General features: G+C 40.0%; 1 protein-coding gene across 1 annotated transcript in view; it reads right to left on the bottom strand.

Moving 5' to 3' along the window:
- LOC311606889 (uncharacterized protein) overlaps positions 1 to 5,668 on the bottom strand; it is a 37,554-nt gene extending 31,886 nt beyond the window's left edge. The window contains exon 1 of the transcript XR_014782448.1: positions 5,514 to 5,668. The gene's annotated coding sequence lies outside the window, so the exon portion shown is untranslated. The remainder of the gene's footprint in view (positions 1 to 5,513) is intronic.
- Between the last annotated feature and the right edge of the window lie 8,684 nt (positions 5,669 to 14,352).

A 14,352-nucleotide genomic window follows, 5' to 3' on the forward strand; every position in this document is an offset into this window, starting at 1 on the left:
AAGGAATTTAATCTAAATAATTTCTTCTAGGCCTATCCAGGAGGATGTGGCTCAGATGGTTCTCTGGAGTCTCTAGATGACAATCAGTGGAAATCATCCCATGTCAGCCTCTTGTCAATGTAACAGCCAAAATCTCATCACTGCTACGTTATAACCTCCTTCCCCATCCTTGACAGGCTCATGGCTGCCTCATAATGCAAAATGCATTCAGGCAGACATCAGAAAGTCCCCATCGTCTTTAAGGGTTGTACCAGTGTTTAAAAGTTCAAGTCTCTTTGTAACAATGTAATGTTCGAATCCAGCTGCTGTCCAGGACATGGTGCTTCCCTGTGGGTAACAGATATGACAGATGAAGACAGGCACCCCACTGAAATACTGTTGATGACTAGCCAACACTTCTCCGGGTGCCAGGATTTCTCACCTGGGGAACTGAGTTTACATCCAAGGTGGTATTGCTGGCCACACATCCTCCTGCTGTGAAACCATCTCCTATCACAGAAAAAAAAGTTCCCTGTTTCTGCCATGGGGATCTCAGTTACTTTCTTCAGAGCTGTCTCTGATATTGGGGCTCAAGTCTCCTTAGAGCCTCCACAGTGCTGTCACAGGTCTGTCCACTTGTGGACAGTGCTAGTACACTTCTTAACCCTGCAGAAATGTATGTCTTTGTCCATCTGAAACCTGCACCTGACACTTTTGACCCATCTGAAACATATGACAGTGTCTTGACTGTGAGCTCTTACAAACAAAGACAAGTCACGTAACCCAAGTATATGTTGTCACAAAATAAGCATCCCTGTTCCACAAAGGAGGGATGGAAGCCTGGCCACAGAGGATCAGACCAGAGCCCAGGAGGGAACACATCAAATCCTGCAGCTCCATGTCCAGAATCTGGAGCTCATAGTGGAATGATCTAAGCTCCAAAGGCTTCAAGGAGCCTTGCCACACCCCAACTTTGATGTTCACGGCACAGGTAACTTTCCACTTGACCTAGCTCCATGTCTACATACAACGGTTCTTATCAGCACACGTGGTTGGGTATCTTTAACATTCTGAGGGCTTCACTGTAGCTTAGGTCTCATGTTCTCAGCTTCGTGTATTGGCCTCACAGGACCTTCACGTAGGAACTTCAAATCTGGCTCAGATTTCCCACTATGAGCATTTCTCTGGAAGTACATAAAGAGTGAGATTCCAAGACACACTGAGTATTGTATCTGTCATACCTGAAGACCACTACCACCCGAATGATGACACGCTCTGCTGCCTGACCCATTTGCAGTCTAGCCTCTTGGTCCCCAGCTGTAATGGCCTCTGTATGCCTTCTTGCCTGAATCTGCAATATTGCTTTCCCAGACAGTTGTGTCTGAGTAAGGAGCCTCTTCAGACGCATTCATAGTTCAGACCTTCTCCTTTTAGAAGATAATAGATCAATTTGCATTTTTATATAAATTGGAGCCTTTGATAGGTGAGGTCTTGAACTCAGGGCATTTATTCTATTCTCTCAGTGCAGATTAAGAGGCTTCTCTAAGACAATTATACATACACATATACATACATAAACACAACACAGACACACACACACACACACACACACACACACACATTTTTAACAATGTTAACCTTCCATTATTTTACTCACCAAAGGGCAGATTTTTTTTTTTATATTTTATTCTTGTCCAATTTTTGTTCTTTTTAACTGTGTGCCTGAATGGTACTTGTCCATTATCTTTAAATTCAACTTTACTCAGCTTCTCAGGACAGGAAAAGGAAGCTCCCAGACTGTTTGGTCAGAAAAATCCCAAAGTGTCCCAGTTTCTGATAGAAACCATCCTCCGAAGCCACAGGCCCCATTGTCTGTAATGCTCTCAGAACTCTTGTCTTCCAAACTCTATCCCACTGAGCTCTGAGGACAGTATTCAAGTTTATTTCCTCGTCCAAGGTACCAAATTCTTCCGCAAGGTTTCTGCAGCAAACAATATCTGAAGACCTATCAACCACATGACCAGGTATAGCTTCACTCTGTGCACCCATTTTCTGCATTTATTATCTTTCCGTTACTGTAATAAAGTATCTCGACGGAGTGATTTAAGGAAGGAAAGGTTCCTTTTGGATAACAGTTTGAGAGTGTGATTCACCTCATCAGGGAAATCGTGGTAGCAGGAGTGTGAAGCATCCTGTCACAGCACGTCCTTGGGCAGGAAGCAGGAAGCAGGAAGCATTGAATGTCAGTGGTCTGCTTGATTTCTCCATTTTATTCAGTCTGTTACTGCAGACCGTGGAATGGTGCTGCCACCACTGAGGTGGGTCTTCCCACTACAATTAATCCAATTTAGACTTGCAGGCAAGGCATAATATATGTGTGTGTGTATACATGTATTTACACATACACACAGCCAATATATATAAATATACATACATATATTTAGTGTTTACACATATGTACATATATGTAAATGAAAATGTATCTCAGTGGTAGAGCGCTTGTCTAATAAGTAGACAATCTAGGATTTGATAATGAATATGGAAAAAATAAAATAAATATATTAATATGCTATGAGATAGAGATACATATTATGATAACATATTACACATAATGTGTGTTATATAGCACTTGTGTTTATATGTTCTATATTGGGATGTTGTTCTAGTTGGAAACTTAAATTCATACCTTCCAGACATAAATTATGGGACATAAATTAAAGTTAGGGCCTTCATATTTAACTGTCATAAAATTTGAACACTGGGTGAGCTACTTTAACTGTATGTCTTAACCAATTTTATTTCCTAATCATTGCTTTCCTAATCTTCCAAATGAATAATGAAAATCTAATCCCTATGGTCTTATTAAGATGAAAAAAAAAAACAAGCAAAGAACTTAACTCAGTACTTCTCCCAGAACAATTAATAAATAGTAGTTTATTTTAATGTAAAAACGATAAGCAAAGCATCACTGTTTAAGTTGCAATATTGATAAACATTTGAGTTACTGAAAAGTTGAGATTAATATGGAAACAAACCAAAGATCTGAGTAACTTGGAGACAGATTTAATAGGAGGAAAGCCTGTGAGTCAAATTGTTTTCTGATCACGTAGCGCATGCTTGTTACATGTAATATTATTTGTGCTACTTTGCTAATGGCCTATTGGTTAAATAAAAAGTATTAGTGTAGAGCATTGAGATTTAATAAAATGGTCTTTACTGTTCTTAAAACAGTGAAGGAAAAGGAAGCCAGGATTATCCGAGTCTTCCCACCAGAAGATCCTAATTTGGCATTCCTCTCACCAGAGCTGGCCTGAGAACTTTGCCTAAGGAGGACTTCTGGGAGGGACAAATGTCTTCTGCAGCTGCCACTGAAGTAGATGGGCGAGCCCACGGTGGTGATCACTAACGCTCATGCTTGTTCATTAGGAAATCATCAGAGTGGGTCAGAGCTGGGAGATCCCACAGAGTAGCAAGCACCCTTAGGAACATGAAGCTGTGACTGACCACCTTGACTGGTAGCTACTTCAGCAGTTAGTTGTCATTCAAATGATACAGGCTTTTTTCTTTTTTCTTTAATTTTATTAATTTATTCAGATTACAATTCAATTGCTGTCCCATCACTTGTATCCTCCCATTCCTCCCTCCCTCCCACTTTCACCCTATTCCCCTCCCCTAGGTCTATGACCGAGGGGGACCTCCTCCCCTACTATATGGTCATAGGCTATCAAGTCTCATCTTGGTAGCCTGCTTATTCTTTCTCTGAGTGCCATCAGGCCTCCCCACCAAGGGGAGGTGGCCAAATATATGGAGTACCAGAGTTCATGTCAAAGTCAGTCCCTGCTCTCCACATAACTGTGGAGAATGTCAGACTTTTTTCTTAAAGGGGAAGGAGAATTTTAAAAAATCCTTGTCTTATTTTGTCTTGTTTTGCCTAACCATCCATTATCTTACTTTTGAATTGTAACCTTGGGAAATCCATAGTAAAAAATTTTTTTAAATCCCACTATGAGGCTACCTTTAAATTTACAGAAGTTTTTAGAGATAGATTTATTTTACTCAGTAAAGCCAAATACATCACTAGGAAAACTCAATACTGGGCTTAGCAAACACAATATTTCTGAAAGTAGACTGATGAAATGTTTAAATAATATGAATAGTCACTCATGGGTCACCAAAAGACTAACAGTTGCTGAAATACTGCTGTGTTCGACAGAGCCACTCCTCTGCCCTACAGGACCGTGCTGGAATGCATGCCAAAGTCAAGACGTAGAGCCGTTTGAAGAACCCAACAATTCCCTAAGCAATGACGAAGAGGAGACTTGATACCCTATGAGCATATACAGGGAGAGGCGGCCCCCCTCAGTTACAGTCATAGGGGAGGGGAATAGGGTGAAAGTGGGAGGGAGGAAGGAATGGGAGGATACAAGGGGTGCAATAACAATTGAGATGTAATATGAATAAATTAATAAAATATTTTTAAAAAGAAAGTATGATTAAAAGATGGACTATATTTCAGTTTTCCTCCTCATGTCTTCTGTTCGAACTACTTGTTTCCATGCTAAGATGGCCCATATCTTCAAGACCGTGATGTCCGGGAAGAGGTGTTTGGGATGGCAGGCCCTGTATTTGTGTAGAAGGCAGTTGCTGTCTTGTTTCAGGATTCACTCATCCTGGCTGTTAAAAAGATCTGAAGCTTTGATCTTCACTAAGTTAGGATAAAGGAATAGGACAGTAATGGTAAGGAGAGTTACAAATGGACCAATATTGAGGTGGGGAAGATGCTGGAGGAACATAATTCATATAATAAGGTGACATCTGAGAAGTAATATGTCCTCTGTCTGTGGAACAGAGATGACCATGGAATTAGAGAAAAGCTTATGTCTACAAGGAGGGTGAGGCACTCCTGGTTGACTCTGGTATTCAGGATAATGGGAAGAAGGTGCTAGAACAAGAGAGGCAGATATCTAACAGTTGAATTTGAATCAGGGAGAGTTACTTAATTGCTTTGTTAGCTAGCTTCATAGTGATGATTACAGTATGGTGCATTTTCCATAGAAAATGTAATGTTGTGCTGCTTAGGTAAAATATTGCTCATATGATATCTTTTTTGGTGACAATATAGTACTATCCTGGATTTTAGTAGGCGATGTGGCAATAGGATAATGAATGTTTCCAAGTGAACTGTAGGCAGTGGGGTATCTGATCTCACAAGGAAGGGGGTTGATATGAGCATATAAGTCTCACAGAGACAGGGATGTTCCTGCACCCATGAACAATACTGCCCCCAGATCACTGTGTGTACACTGCTCAGTTCACTGTACAGAATCACTACAGTTCTATTCTCTCTCTCTCTCTCTCTCTCTCTCTCTCTCTCTCTCTCTCTCTCTCTCTCTCTCTCTCTCTCTCTCACCTCTTCATACAAAATAGTCCAGTCATGATGAAAGGAAGATGCTTGCATGGAATCATTCCCCTTTCCATTTTAACAGACAATCCACATTTGTCACAGAAATGAACTGATATATTATCACGGTTACCTGAGATGTTTATCTTAAAATCCCTTAAAAGCTGTCAAGGGATTCAGCTCTGATTTACTGTTTGCTCCTTGGCAGTCACATGGCATCCGTCACTATAGTCAATTCCTTCTTCGCCAGGCATGGACTTGTCAGGGCCCCTCTTGTTAGTGCTTGGAGTTCGAGGCACAGGTTTAGCTTTGCTTGCTTCTTGCAGAATTCTGAGAACATAAAGACAACTCAAGGCTCTAGAACTGTGAGTGACTAAAACTCATTGTCAGTAAGATATATGGTTCACCTTTTAGAGTACACTCTGTCCAAACTTTCATAATACGCATGTTCTTAAAAATCATTTACTGTCACTAACTATCCTGCTGTCATCTGTTTTATTGGATGCTTTCCCAAGTTTTTATCTCTACCCATCATGCTGACCTTTGTCATACATGTTATGGAACTAATTTAAAACATGGGAACAAAATGAGGTTGTAAAGTTTTCAGTTCATATGAAGGAATTCCAGAGGTATGCCCACCTCGGAATCTCTGCTCTGTAGAACTGTTTGGATATATAAGTATATATCCTTCATATGTGAAATGTTCTTAAAGTGAAGGCTAATGGTAGAGCACACACATGCCTGAAGCCATGGCTTTGTAAACCATCACCATAAGTAAATAAATAAGTTAATTAACTAATTAAAATGAAACAATAACTGGTTTTCTTTCTTTAAGGGGGAAAATCATTTTCAGTTTTCTGAAGTTGGGGTAAGAAAGATGTTCCACAGAGAGACCCTTACACTTTCTTATTCCTCTCTAATGTGTCTGAAGTGATACAAATATGTAAGAGGCTTCAAGCAATTAGGCAAAGCCATGAGCTCCGTTTAAACCAGGTGTCCATCTTTACTGTCAGAAATGAGAATACTCAGGTTTTCGACGTGCCTTATCAATATCAGTTCTGTGTTATCTCTCACTCTGTTTCCTAGGTAATTAGAGAGAGGGTCCAGGCACTGTAGTATTTGAACATGCCAATGGAGGAAAGAACACCTACCATTTCCTCTAACATTACTGAACTATCACAATTGAATTTAGGCCACAGTCATCAAGGAATGTTAGCTGCATGTCAACTAAATCCTTAGAGATAGTTTCAGCTGAATTGGTGGTCTTCATTAAACTTCCAAAAACTATTATGAGAATGTTCTTTTCCTCCCAATATAAATATTCTCTCTCACACTGGAGCTCACTTGCATGTGCACCTTCTCTCTCTGTTCTCATATGACATCATCTGTGACGCATGTCAAGACAAAAGACTAAGGTAATAAACCCACTGTGGTCATGATGCTGGTTCTTTCTGTGGCCACCAAGTAGGTAGGTAAATGTGTATAAAACTGTGTGGCTCACTAACCAGCAAAGGGATTAGAAAAGACCAGATAGGTACCAACAAATACATGTGTACTTAAGACTACAGCCAGAGCTTTCCATTTACAACTACTTTCACAGTGATTCATTCTGACCATGTAGTCCTGAAAGAAACAAACAAACAAGTCTTAAAAGGCTCACTAACTGGTCTTTAAAAAAAAAAAGTTTGCAGAATTAGAGGGAACTTTGGCTGTTGGCAATAGTTAAAAAATATATTTTTTTAAAAAAGTTTGTGTTAGACAGCCTTCTTTTAGCCAAGAATGTACTATTTCCCCTCGAATCAGGCATTTATGACCATGGTGATCTCCATGGCCTCTGAAAAGCCTGAGGGCGTCTTCTGAATCAACAAAATTAATCTCACTCACAGCATCTCTGTTGTTCAGATTCATATTATTAACACTGATGGAGAGGCCCAATGGCACTCGGAGGAAGGATAGCCAACTACCAAGAAGAGACTTGATACCCTAGTATCATATTCAGGGGGAGGAGGTCCCCCCCAGTCACAGTCATAGTGAAGGCGAATGGGGTGAAAGCAGGAGGGAGGGAGGAGTGGGGGAATGCATGGGATGGGATAGCAAATGAGATGTAATATTGATTTCATTTTTCAATAAGAAAAAAAGAAAGAAAGAAAAGGCCCTCAGTATCATGTTATGAAAGCAGTGGACGCTTTCTTACTCCCTGCCTCCCATGTAGGCTTCCGGTCTCTAGTGAGAGCCCAAGGGAAGCAGACAAGCATTTCCACACACTGTCCACCCTGCTGGTGACGGCTGGGATGTCCACTTGCTTCCTTTTGTTTTCGCCTCAATTTTGAATTGGCATCTGTTCCTTTGCCATTGAGTTTCCCTACTGAAATATTTGGGCCTGTAATAAATTATAACTGGCGCATACACCTTTTGTTAATGAGAACATTAGTTAAATGGAGTGTTTCATCCTTCACTGTGATCCACTGGGTGTGGATAAAGATGGTTTTAAGTGACATGAGCAGGTTTGGGAACATAAAGACTTGGTATTTACCCTCACGTCTCCTCTTTGAACATTGGTGTGACCACAGACAGGTTGCTCTGACCTCTCTCTGTAGTGATTTCTTCAGTTGCTAAACATGTAAAACTCTAAAAGATGTAGACAGGGTTAACTCAACATGCTATTAGTAGCAGTTGGGGAAAACGGATGTTTCTCCTTTTAAGATTTTTTTTAATTTTATTTTTAATTTATACATTCACTTTATATCCTAATTATAGCCCCCTTACCCCTCTTCTCTGGGTCCCTCCTTCCCACCCCCTTCCCTCTATCTTTCTTCTCTTTGTTTTCATAAAAGGGGAGCTCCCTGCCCAGCAACCCACCCAAACACATCAAGTCACATCAGTACTGAGCTCATCCTCGTCCACTGAGGCCAGGCAAGGCAGCCCAGTTAGGGGGAAATGATTGAAAACAGGCAAGAGAGTCCATGTCATAGACAGCATTCCCTCAACTTCTGGGAGACCCACATGAAGATCAAACTGCCCATTGGTTACATATGTGTAAGGAGTCTAGGTACAGTCCATGCCTGCTCTATCTCTGTGAGCCCCCATGGGTCTAGGTTGGTTGACTCTATTTGTCTTCTTGCAGCATTCTTGTCCCTTCCGAATCCTTCTACCCTTCCCTCCCACTCTTCCACAGGATTCTCTGAGCTCCGCCTAATGCTTATCTGAGTGAGTCTCAGGATCTGCTTCTATCAACTGCTCAGGGAGGCCTCTCAGAGAACAATTAAATTAGGCTCCTCTCCGTAAACATAACAGAGTATCATTAATAGTATCAGGGGTTGGCTCTCTCCCATGGGGTGGGTCTTAGGTTGGGCCAGGCATTGGTGGGTCATTCCCTCAGTCTCAACTCTATCTTTATCTCTGTATATCTTGTAAGCATAGTAATTTTTGGTTAGAAGGCTTTGTAGGTGGATTGGTGTTACTCTCTTACCACTATCAGTCCTGCCTGGCTAGAAGGTGGCCTCCTCAGACTCATGTCCCCAGCTGCTAGAAGGCTCAGCCAGAGACATCTCCATATCCTCCCCCACCCCCACCCCCATAGTCTACTCTATTGTAGGTCTCTAGCTTGTCCCAGTGATGCCCTCACCTTAATTTTTCTTTTTCTTTCCAGGACCTCAAACCTCCCCTCCCCACTCTTCTCACATCTCTTCCCTGCCTCATTTCCCTCTCCACAGCCTCTCATATTTAGTTCCCTCTCTTCCTCCTCTTCCACTCTCTATTCTATTTCCCTATCCAAGTAAGAGGCAAGGAGGACCTCCCTAGGGCCCTGCTTGTTGAGTCTGGGATTTATAGTATAGCTATGCTATATACATGGCTAATGTCCACTGATACATGAGTACATACCGTGTATGTCCTTCTGGGTCTGAATTACCTCCATCAGGATCATCCTGTCTAGTTCTATCCATGCGCCTGCAAGTTTCATGATTTCCTTGTTTTTAGTAGCTGAGTAGTATTCCATTGTGTAAATGTATCACTGTTTCTTGATCCGTTCTTTGGTTGAGGGACATCTAGGTTGTTTCCAGATTCTGGCTTTTATTAATAAAGATGCTATGAACATAGTGGCTCTCTTATTAGCTGGGAAACAGAGACACTGGCGTTTTGGAGTCTGCAGCACGATCTCTTGCTAGCTCTGCAGTCACGGCAGTCCTGCTACTCAGAAACCATGTATGCAGGGCACAGCTGTCTTGGATCTCCCTGAAAAATAAGATATTTTAAACATGCCAAAGATAAACCGAAACGTGCCCGAACATTCCAAACTCTCATTGTAATCTAGAGGCACAACCAGGAACCAGAAACATCTTAGAACATAGAGTTTCTCCTTTTAAAGGACTAATGCCGCTGGGGCGTCTCTTTGGTGGAATACTTGCCTCGCTGTTTTCAGTCCCTTAATTTGATCCTGAGACACAAACAAAACCAATTAAAACTGAAGAGATTGAGGTCACCTATGTGCAGTAAATATTCCAGTATGAAAATGAATTAGGCTTTCCGGATGCCTCTATGCAGAGCTAGTGAACTCCATGCTTATTTTTCTCATGGAGATCCCAGGAGCAAGCAGTGTCAGCATATACTCTAAACACAACCCATCTTGCAAGAAGTATGCTTACCTTTACAGTTCAGAGGATATGCAGATGGACAAACTGCCAACACAATAAGCCAGCTTCTAAGGGTCTGCCTCTATTACACAGATCTATCATGTCTTCTAAAATGTCAGCATGAATGTCAGACTTTAGCTTGGTAATTCTTTGTTAGTTTTGGCTCCTCTTTTTAAGGTGACATATCGGATCTCATATGATAAATGCACCCTTGATGAGCTCCGTACTCATGCATCATGAGGATGCATGTTCTGAGCTACAGATGCCCAGGACTGTGTTTCCAAGGAAACAAGGGAACTCTCATCTACCTGCTCAAGTGAACTGATGGAGTACTTTAGACCTCTTACAAACTTTGAATCTGAATCAAATTCTAGTGTGAAGTCCTCCCAAGGTCTTCTCATTTCTGCCTAGCAATTTTTGACACTGTAGAGACTGTCAGTTGGGTAGGCATCAGGGGTTACATATCATTAATTTTTTCTCCGTACTGCTTGTAAAAATAGACAGCATGCTTATGACACCATCCATCTATAAAGCTAAACAGGGCCATATACATTTGACATGTCTAGTGCCAACCTCACAGAGGGGAGTGCTATGGTTTTCCTGAACCTCGAAATGGCTGTCAGCTAGTAGGCTCATACACTAGCCAAAGTAAGGAGTCATGGTACAACCTGCCTTCAACCAACACTGACATCTAATTATTTCATTATCTATATCTATTTTTAAATTGTGTAGCATACAACTTAAAAGTATACAATGGGTTAAAATATTAACTTGTTGCAGGATATTTGATTCCACTGTGAATCCTGAGATTGTGAACTGGTCACATCTGTGTCTAATTGTGGTATGGCTCAGTCTTTAATCCCAGAGCTTTCTATTTACTATAAACAAGTACTTGTGGTGTGGATCATCCCCAGCACACACCTTTAATCCCAGAGCTTTCAGTAAACAGAATTCAATAAAATTAACCTTGGGTAAAGAGGTGTGGCAAACAACCAGAGTGACAGAAAGTGAACATGGGGAAAAAACCAGAGAGAGTGAGAGGAAGTCTAGAGGATGGATAGAGAGACACACAGGAAGTATAAAGGAGAAGATTGAGTTGAAAGGTATGTAAGACAGCATGGAGAAGGAGAAAGAGCTTTTTCCTTCTGGGATTTGAGCTGAGTAAGAAGGTCATCTGGGTGCCTTCTCTGCTTCTCTGAGCTAGCAGGTTTTCACCCCAGCATCTAGCTCCTGTGTCTTCATTGGCAAAATCAAATAACTGGGATTTTGTTCAAATACGGCATTAACTCTAGTGTGTAATAACATTTTTGAAGGTGTTGAGACTTAGACTGCTTGACTACTTGTCAGCATTTACCAATCACAGTACTTTAGATATGTTACACAGTTTGATCCAACAAACATTAAGATAGATGCCATTATGATATTTCTTTTCTAGAAACTTGTGACACAGAGAGATGAAATTTTTCAGTGATACATGCAGGGTGTAGAAAGAAAAATATATTTCCCAAAACTCACATCTTCCAGTCTGTTCCTGTTTTGAAGACTGCCTGTTCCAATTTAATGTAAGCTTCAAATGTCTATGTGCATTCACTTGTTCATGCACTTACTTACCCAGCAGATTTGTACCAAGTACAAATAGCTAAGCTCTGAGGCTATAGAAGCAAACAGAAGAGAGAGGCAAGGTGTCTTGGGGACCTTATGTTTGAAAGAAGAGACAAATAAATAAACAATGAGTAGACAGACACAAACAATGCAGAGATTATAATAATGCCAATAGGAAACAAGCACTTGTGTGTAAGAATATTAAATTAGAAAAGAGGCAGAGATATTCAAGATACAGAAAGAGACAAGATGAAACAACGAAACAGGTGTAGACAGAGACCAGATGATGATGGGCTGTAAAAAGCAAGAGAACAGATCATGACGGGCTGTAAAGATCAGATTACACCATTTTCTAAATGGAGTGATAGGTTATTGGAAAGCTGAGTTTATTTTATTTTATTGATCCTGTCTTTATTCTTATGGTAAAGAAACTGGCCAGACATGATGGTGGTACACATATAATCTCAACACTCATAAAGCTAAGATTCAAGAACTGTAAGCTTATGACTCTGTAACAAAAGAAAAAAAGAAACACACACACACACACACACACACACACACACACACACACACACACACATGCATACGCACACATGTACCAATGATAGACCAATCCACATAACGTCTGGCACCGATCACACTTCTTTGGAATGACTGTACATACCTACATAGAACATATGGGGATGTTCTTGAAAAACTAAAACTCGCCTCTTTTATTATCTGATGATTTGTAAATAAGAAAAGCGTATATTGAAATAAGAAAGTGCTCTTAGCAATAGGTATATGAGGGAGCAAGAAGTATATGTGAGAGAAAGGGCCTGTTGCATAGGCACCAGTCTAAAGACATTATCTGTAAGCAGGCTTGTGACAGGTCCATGTAACCCTGTTCTCTGAAGAATTAGATCCACCCCTAAGGAAAATTGCCTGTGTACAGTTTCAGTGAGATAAAGCCTTCCTTCTACATCAAAGCACGGCATGATACTTCATCATTGGTTTCCCATAATATTTGTCTAGAAACTGAAGGAATGCAGGGAGGAGTGAGGGGAGAGAACCCGTAGCTGTAGACTGATATCCTTATGTCTTGGTTTGTGTCTTATTGGCTGCTTGTTTATTCTCAGTATTCCTCAACCCATCTTCCTGAGATTAAAAAAAAAAAAAACAGCATGACACTTCCAAAAGATTAATATTTTCATTTCAACATTTCTGAAAGTATTTCAATGAAATTGCTTTCAATTGGTTTATTCTATATTAGATCATTGAGAGATAGATTAATGTCATAAACATACATATGAGCAAGCAATATTTTTGTCTCCTATGTGCACATACTGTATATTTCACATCCTCTGATAACATAAAATCACTAATTTAAGTCAAATTAGGGAAAGACCAGTATAATAATTGCTCTTTTTCCAGATCCTTTTTGATAACAAATAGGTTTTCTTCTCCTCTTTCAGAAGATAATAGTGTGCTTTTTCTTTGGCTAAGGTATATTAACATTGCTCTACATGAATAAAAATATTTTTTAGTGACTGTTATTTCTGAGAAATGCATTGGGAAAATGCAAAAACATTTCATTTTATGTTGCAGAAAATAAACACGGTAGATTAAATAAAAAAATTTTTACATCTTTTGACATGTGCTATATGTAATGTTTAATAAACCACTAAGAAAATGTTTTTGGTTTTGTTTTCGTTTTTTGTTTTGGTTTTCTTCTAATTTTTGTTGTTGTTCCTTTGTTTGTGTTTTGGGGTTTTTGTTAGTTTGTTTATTTGTTTGTCTTCTTGACACAAGCTACAGTTATGTGGAAAGGCACTTCACTTGAGGAAGTCCTCCATCAGATGGGCCTGTAAACAAGACTGTATAACATTTTCTTTATTGGCAGTTGGTCTGGGAGGGCCCAGGTAGTGTTGGGCAATACTACTCTGATGTCATTTCCTAAGATGTGGATCTCGGTAACTGTTAGAAACCAACACCATTGTTGGCAATGTGAGCCTGATAGGTAGGTAGATACTATGTTGCTACCTAAAGATCTATAGAAGACATAGCTGTCTAAGGATGCACTGTGGGTAACATACTACTTTTGGAAGATGACTTTAAATGTTGCTTTGTAATTTGATGCTAAAATTTATACAACTTAATCACTAAATGAGGAAAAGTTTGTTATAGAAAAGAAAGGATATCAATTCTCTGGCTGATTAAGGATCAACATTATATTTCAGTACAGATCATATTGACAAATCCCCTTTGATGACATGATACACATATTTGAGTTGAAAAATGCCAAGTGTGTTCTTTCAGAATATGAGATTCCTTAACAGAAAACAGCATTTGCTTTCTACTTCCATGTCTTCCTGTTTAGCATGACTTGTCCCCGCAACACGGCTAATTGAACTCTTAGAACTTTTCATCTTTTAATTGACAGTTTCTTTGTTTATGAAATACTCCCACCATTTCCTGTTCTTCTAAATATTTTATTCATTTCACTCAAATGTATCAGATATTTGATATTGTATAATTATCTATGATAGTTGCTTGAGTGCCCTTTCTTTCTTCCTTCTCTTCTTCTCCTTCACTTTCTTCTTCCTTCCTTTCTTTTTCTTTTTTCTTTTTTGTTTTTGGTTTTTTTTTTTTTAAGACAAGGTTTTTCTGTGTAGCCCTAGATGACCTGGATTCGATTTGTAGACCAGGCTAGCCTCAAACTTACAGAGATCTGCCTGCCTCCGCTGCCCTAAGTGCTGT

The sequence above is a fragment of the Acomys minous genome (assembly GCF_964271855.1).
Source record: "Acomys minous genome assembly, chromosome: 10".
Lineage (NCBI taxonomy): Eukaryota > Metazoa > Chordata > Mammalia > Rodentia > Muridae > Acomys > Acomys minous.